This window comes from Nannospalax galili, unplaced genomic scaffold (assembly GCF_000622305.1).
Source record: "Nannospalax galili isolate Female #2095 unplaced genomic scaffold, S.galili_v1.0 scaffold879, whole genome shotgun sequence".
Taxonomy (NCBI): domain Eukaryota; kingdom Metazoa; phylum Chordata; class Mammalia; order Rodentia; family Spalacidae; genus Nannospalax; species Nannospalax galili.
Genome location: NW_008346261.1, coordinates 425,525 through 432,851, shown reverse-complemented (window position 1 = coordinate 432,851; position 7,327 = coordinate 425,525). Strand labels below are relative to the sequence as shown.

General features: G+C 38.2%; 1 protein-coding gene across 11 annotated transcripts in view; it reads right to left on the bottom strand.

Annotated features, from left to right (window-relative positions):
* The window catches only part of Bcas3 (BCAS3 microtubule associated cell migration factor), a 602,200-nt gene that overhangs the window by 435,278 nt on the left and 159,595 nt on the right, over positions 1 to 7,327 (bottom strand). The window lies entirely within an intron of this gene.

Genomic DNA, 7,327 nt, shown 5'->3' with positions numbered 1-7,327 from the left:
ATTATATATATATATATAATTTTATATTCATCTTCTGTTATGACAAAGACTGAGACACTGGCAGAAAACTAGGTGAGAAAAGAATACTTCAAATAACGTCTATAATATGCTATTATAAACACTACACACTAAGACTCCATCCATGACACTAACTACTAGATGAATGAAGTTATAAACATTAACTAACAGTGGGCTGGAGGGATAGCACAGCCATTAAAGGCTAAGGCTAACAACCAAAACATAAAAATTAACTAACAATAAGTTTTAACAGTAACTTATAACAACTAACTTTCTTTCTTAGCTAGTGAGAGAAATCGACTTAATGTAGTATTTCTATAATCCTAGCTCAATTAAAAAATAAAGAATTCTACTTCATTTCAAGCAGGTAAAAGCTAATACGTATATTTTTTCTCATACATAAATTTCATCTGATTGTCCTGATGTACATTAATAAAACTGCAGGGCTGGAGAGATGGCTCAGTGATTAAGAGCACTGGCTGCTCTTACAGAAGATCCAGGTTTGATTTCCATCACTCACATGGCACCTAATAACCATCCTAACTCCAGTTGAAGGTGATCCAACATCCTCTTCTGACATCCACAGGCATTTCATGACACGGGTGCGCCTATCTAAATGTAAGCAATACACTCATATACATAAAATAAAAATAGTAAATAAAATGTTAAAAAATAATAAAATAAATAAAAATGGGCCTGGGGCTCAGCAGTACAGAGCTTCACTCACATGCCTGAGTCCCTAGGTTCAATCTCCTATGCTGGAAAAACAAACAAAACAAAACAGAAGGGAAATCATGACTACAAATGTTTTTAAAAGTAACCATTGGTTTTTCTTCTGAAAGGATGTGAGCTAAAACAAAGAGAAAACTGTGTAAATAATAATTTTTTTAAGATGACACTTCCTCGTTGGAACAGAATGGGCAGCCTGGCTTACACACATACATTGATGTTTCCACAATAATTTATCTACATTTCTTCTAACTGTGATGCTAACAAAATGCTTTTATTAAAATACTTCAAATTAACTAGAGTGAAATGACTTCTAAAATAATTATGGAGAAAATAACCTTATATATATTTGGGTATATGCTAGAGATCTAATACTTTTAGATTTTTTTTTTCTGTCTTTTTGAGACAGGGTCTCCCTGTAGCCCCAGCTGTCTTGGAACTCACTATGTAGACCAGGCTGGCCTTGAACTCACAGAGATCTGCCTGCCTCTGCCTCCCAAGTGCCGGGATTAAAGGTGTGTGCCACCATGCCCAGTTAGATTTTAGTTATTTTTAATTACATTAGTGTGTGTGTGTGTGTGTGTGTGTGTGTGCGCACGCACACACGTATGTTTAGATTTTAGTTATTTTTAATTACATTAGTGTGTGTGTGTGTGTGTGTGTGCGCACGCACACACGTATGCATCTCTACACATGGGTGCAGGTGCCCACAGAGGCCAGAAGATGGCATCAAATTCCCAGGAGCTAAAGTTACAGGTAGCTGTGAGCTACCCAATGTAGGGGCTAGAATTGAACCTGGGCCTCATTGAGTCATCTCTTCAGCCACATACAAATGATTACATACACAGCATTTCCATTGCTTTGTTATTATTGTGTTTATATGTATGCATGTGCTATGGCACATGTGTGGTGGTCCAGAAGGCAACTTTCAGAAGTTGGTTCTCTCCTTCCATGGGTCCAGGGATTGATTATCCTGAATCATCTCATTGGCCTTAAATTTTAATGTGTAAATGGCACAAAAGTTTATGAAGCCTCAAAAATGACTTGGTCAGCAGTTGACTTGAGAACTGGCAAAAGGGGAGGGGACGTGAATATGCCAAAGAAATTTATTTAAAAACTAGCAATAGGGCTAAAGACATGACTCAGTGCATAAAGTGTTTACTGCATAAGTGTGAGGACCCAACCAAAGTTCAAACCCCCAGAACCCATGTAAAAGCCAGGCGAGAGTGACTGCAGCCTGTAATACCCATGTTCCAGAGGCAGAGACCGATTGCCAAGGAGAGTGAAGCTCAGGGTTCAGTGAGAGATCCTTCCTCACACATGTAGAGCAAATGAGAAAGCCACCTGACATCAACTTCTGGTCTCCGCACACATGCGCACATGTGTGTGGCCACCATACATGTGTGCCCATGCATGTGAACATACACATGTACAGCATACATACATACACATGTACCAAAAAACAAAACAAACCACTAACAGGGCTGGAAATGTAGTTTAGTAGATAGACTGCTAGCCCAGCATGCATGAAGCTCAAGATTTGATCCCCAGCATCACATAAAACAGGGCATGGTACACACACCTGTAATCTCAGCACAGGAAACCTTGTGAGTCCAGGCCAACCTGGACTCTTTTACTGCAGCTATGTTCCATGGAACCTAATTCCCACTATGTATTAAGACTCAAAGCTCTTAACAGAAACTACTTCCATAAGCTTTCTCAATTTTACAGAAGAGGAAAATGAAGCTAGGAAATTTAAGGAAAATGACAGCTTAAACAGTTAGTCAATAATACAGCCAAAATTCAACTCCAAGACTATCTGTAAAACATGATTTTTAACCACTGTCCTATCCTATTTTTCTTGTAATCTGTTCCTACTACTGCTTGTAATCTCATAGGTCAGGAATACAAAACAGATGACTGATAAGGTGAGAAAATAGCAAAAAGTAAAAACCATGGTGGAGCGTTGTTGCAGAAGTCTGCGATCCCCGCACTAGAAGAGTGGAGGCAGGACTGCCACAAGACTGAAGCCAGCCTAGTCTCCAGGGTTCTAGACCACCCAGGGCTAAAAAATGACACCTTGTATCATAAAATAGAAAAATTAAGATGAAAGCAACAACAAAAACTCTGAAGAACCATATAATGTAGAGTAATACACTTGATTTAAATGACCAGCAAAGCTCTATCTGCTGAAAGAAAACACACACACACACACACACACACACACACACACACACAAATCAATTGCAACTGTTTTGTTTAGCGCTAAAAACTCAAGCTGTAGTGATTATAAAACACATCAGAGGTCTTCAATTAGCAGCCAAACAATTGTTTCAATAATTCACAAGAAATGACTTACACAAAGTCTGTCAGTATTGTCGAGTAAACCTCTGAAGGGCCAAGAACGTCAGGCGCCAGAGTGTATCGATGTGGAGAGCAAAGCAGGAAGCCAGATTAACCTCTAAGATGCCTCAGCTGCTGCACTCAAGCCCATCGATGCTAATGGAGCTGCTACCACTTGGAGGTAACTAAGCCCTCATCAAAGCAAAGTCTTTCAGTTTCAAAGTCTCTGGGTGTATATCCTCTGCATTTGCCCCTGAGCACATCAGTTGGTGCACTTATACCAATGAACAAGAATGAAGCTAAAAGGACTGGAGAACATAAAAAGTGGAAAGTAACAAAGCACAGCAACCCACAAGGTAACAGTTAAAGTTCACCTAAGAAAATGAGAGAGTGTTCACAGAGGAGAAAGCAGTTCTCTCCATGGTAGTCATGTTGCATGAAGATGTCTTATACTGTTTGCAAAGAACTTCAACTACTGGTAAAGTCATCTGATCAAATGAATACAAATCGAACCCTCAACTACTAAGCATCACTTGTAAAGCAAGTTATAAGACTGGATTTATCGTAGCAAACCTAACTACAAGGTTGGTGGCAGGGAAGAGGAAGGGGAGGGGGAGGGGGAAGGGGAGGGGAAATGCCTTCTGCCCTGATGAAGACCTCTCTGCTTTTGAATGAATGTTTCCTATTGGAATCAAGCACATCTAGAGCTCTGGTTTCTGTAAGTAACAGATACGATGCTATTTAGTAGTTCTCACGTACCATTTTTAAAACTCTACGTCACCTCATAGCCATCTGTCTTTCTGCCTTATCTTAGTAACAGGGTATATACAGACTTGATAATTCCCTCAAATATATACAAAAATATGGTGAAAGATAATCACAGATTTAGAATAGAGAAACCGCCCATGGCTAAATGGAGATGATAAACTAGACTGAGTATCCCAAAATCTGAGGTTAAAAGTTCATTAAATCCCTGAGTAGCCTTTGCAAGAATGCTCTCACAGAACAAAAGTGTAGCCACAAGATAGATAAACGTGCAGCTATAACAAGAGTGAGAAAAATCCATTACAGCTTTTAATTCAAATGAGCATGCTATGTTGTACTGCAAGCAAATGTGCCAAAGGGTCCCCTGTCATTTTAACCTTCCTTATGCCCTGCCAGCCATCCTCCTCCTACCCATTAGTGCTAATGGTACTGCTCTCTCAAAACTCTAAGTCATCATTATGAAGTTATCAGATAACAAGAAAAAAAGAGGCATTTTTATTAAATCATTGACCACATTGGATAAAAACACATTAAAATAAGACTGTCAGGAAGGAACTAGTAAATATAGACCAATATTTTATATTTGTACTCAATCTCTTTAACTCAAACCTCAATTAAACAATTTCAATACTCATTTTCCTTTATCACCATGTAGAAAATTAATCTCTTTTATAGTCTTCATAAGGAAATTCAGATCCAACTATTATGAAAAGCAATGAGAAAAAAACAAAAACTGTAAAAAGTTCTAGTTTGAAATCAAGAAAATTTTTTTTAAGATTATTTTGGATGAGATACGGTGGGACATATCTTTAATCGCAGCACTCAGGGAGGCAGAGGCAGGCAGAGCTCTGTGAGTTTGATGCCAGCCTGTTGTATATAATGAATTCCAGGCCAGCCAGAGCTGTGTAGTTGTGTAGTGAGACCCTGTTTCAGAAAAAAAAAAAAAAAAAAAAAAAGATGATTTCCTCTAAAAGGCTCCAAGGGCATATGTAATTAATAATTAATATAGTTATCTTTACAATTGCAGAGTAAAACAAAAAGTAAGATTAAAAGTTTAGCAATCATTCTATATATCTAAGAAACTACAAAGGAAACAAAGAGTTAACTGTTCTTTTAAAGAAAATTATTTCATGATGATATGAATACAAACTATTTTAAATATTTTTCTTAATAGAGCACATAGTACATGTTTTTTACAAAATTTCATTGTTATCTCTTTTAAAAAATCACACTGCTTAGAAATAATAAAAATGATAAGACAGCAAAAAGGGGGTTGGACAGATGGCTCGGCAGTTGAGAGCACTTACTGCTCTCAAAGAGGACCCAAGTTTGGTTCCCAGCACCCAATCAGGTAGCTCACAATTGCCTCTATCTAGCTCTAGGGGATCTGATGCCCTCTTCTGGCCTCTGCAGATGTGATTTCATTCATTAATTCATTTATTCATTCATTCATTCTCTCTCCCTCTCTCTCAAATAAAATATACATTTCTTAAAAATTATTTCATTTTTTTATGTGTATACATGTAGGTAAATGCACCCATGTTGTGCAATGCCCACGGAGGACAGAAGAGGCTCTCAGATCCCCTGTAACTGGAGTTATGGACAGTTGTTAGCTGCCATGTTCAAATCCATGTTGTAGGATTTGAACCTAGGTCTTCTGTAAGAGCAGTCAGTGCTCTTAACCACCGAGCCATCTCTCCAGTCCTTCCACCTTATTTTTTGAGATGGGGTCTCTCACTAAACCTGAAGCTTGACAGGTTCCTTAGCTAGAATGGCTGACCAGCAAGGCCTCAGGATCCACCTGTCTCCACTCTCCCCAGCACTGGGGTTACAAACAAGTGCCACCACATGTAACTTTCACAAAGAAACTGGGGATCTGAAATCAGCTCCTCACGCTTGCACAACAAGCACTTTACCCACTGAGCCATCTTCCCTAGTCATCTTTGTGAGATTTTTTTCAACATAAATTTTATATACTCTGGCCCAGAAAAGTAGAGTGATTATAGCTATAATGCAATAGTAATAGAGAAAAGGGTAGATTTTAGATTACACTAATTACTGAAGCTATTTTCATGTAGTTACTATGTAAAACTGGAACTCTTATTCCTCAGAAGGTCAATTCACAATAAATAATATCCAATACCTGACTAGGAAAACTTATTATTTCAGGTAGAAATTATTCCAATGTTCAAATCCTTTCTACATTAAAAAAAATCCACATAATATGCATGAAATAAAGGATTTCTCTATGTTGGATAAGAATTTAAACAAAATAATTTGACAAGTGTTGGGTGTGGTGGCACATGTCAGCACTTGAGAGGTGGAGGCAGGAGGGTTAGTGTCATTATCTGTTACATTGTGAGTTTGAGACCCTCTCTGAAAAACAACAGTAACAACAAAATACACAAAATGAATTTTAAATGATTGGATAATACTTTAAAGAAATTACACATTATTCATGCTTTCAGACTTGAGCCCAAGTCAATAGATGAATACTATGTGGATTTGAAAAAAATATTTTTTAAACTATGTAATGCCATTTTAGTTGGGTATAAACATAATTTATCAAGTCAGGATATAATATATGCTTGGATTGAAGAGTGTGCCCAAAAATTAAACATGCTGAGCTGGGATGCAGATCAGGGGTAGAGTAAATGCCTAGCATGCATAGAGTCTAGTTACCCTATTGGTGAGCAATGGGCTTTTAAAAATTAGTCAGATGATTCCCCCATGCTTCCAAGTGAAGCCAACCATGGTTGAGCAGAACCTTTGACTTATCTTCACATAGGCGGAACTGGTAAAAGAAAGGAGCCAGGGACTCCTCCCAAGCCCATGTGGCCCCTGAGGAACAGATCCTCAAATGACCTTAAGAGTAAAAATAAATCGGTTTATCTGGACCAACTGTATGGCCTTAAACACCCAAAAGGTGGCCAAAGGGATTCCCAGATAGTAACCCAGCATAGAACTGGGAAAATGAACAGCAGACCCCAATCTTATCCAAAGGAATATTGACAACTGATTACTGCTAGATGAGGAACAGCTGACCCTCCTAAAACAAAGAACTCTAGGCTGACTAGATTCTCCAGAAGGGCAAGTAGTGGGGAATGGCTGGGTGTGCCAACAACACAGCAGACAGTGGCAAGGATATCAGAGTACAAGGGCTCTGGTTGGGGGAGGGAGGCTATGGGAGGGTGCTACCTGGGAAGTGGGTGTATAATAAATTTAAAACAATTTTTTCAAAGTATAAAAATTTGCTCCTTAATAATTAGTAGATGTGAAAAACATTACGATTGAAATCTACCTGACGACTTTATATCCATGCTCAGATGCCAAGGAGCTCAGAAAGTAACCGACTGTGACTAGTAATAATCAGATATATAGAGATTAGAAACGCATGTGAATCTTAGTGTCAATTTTAGTAAAAATGTAGGAAACGGCATATCTTAAAATGATATGATCTTGTTTAAAGGGT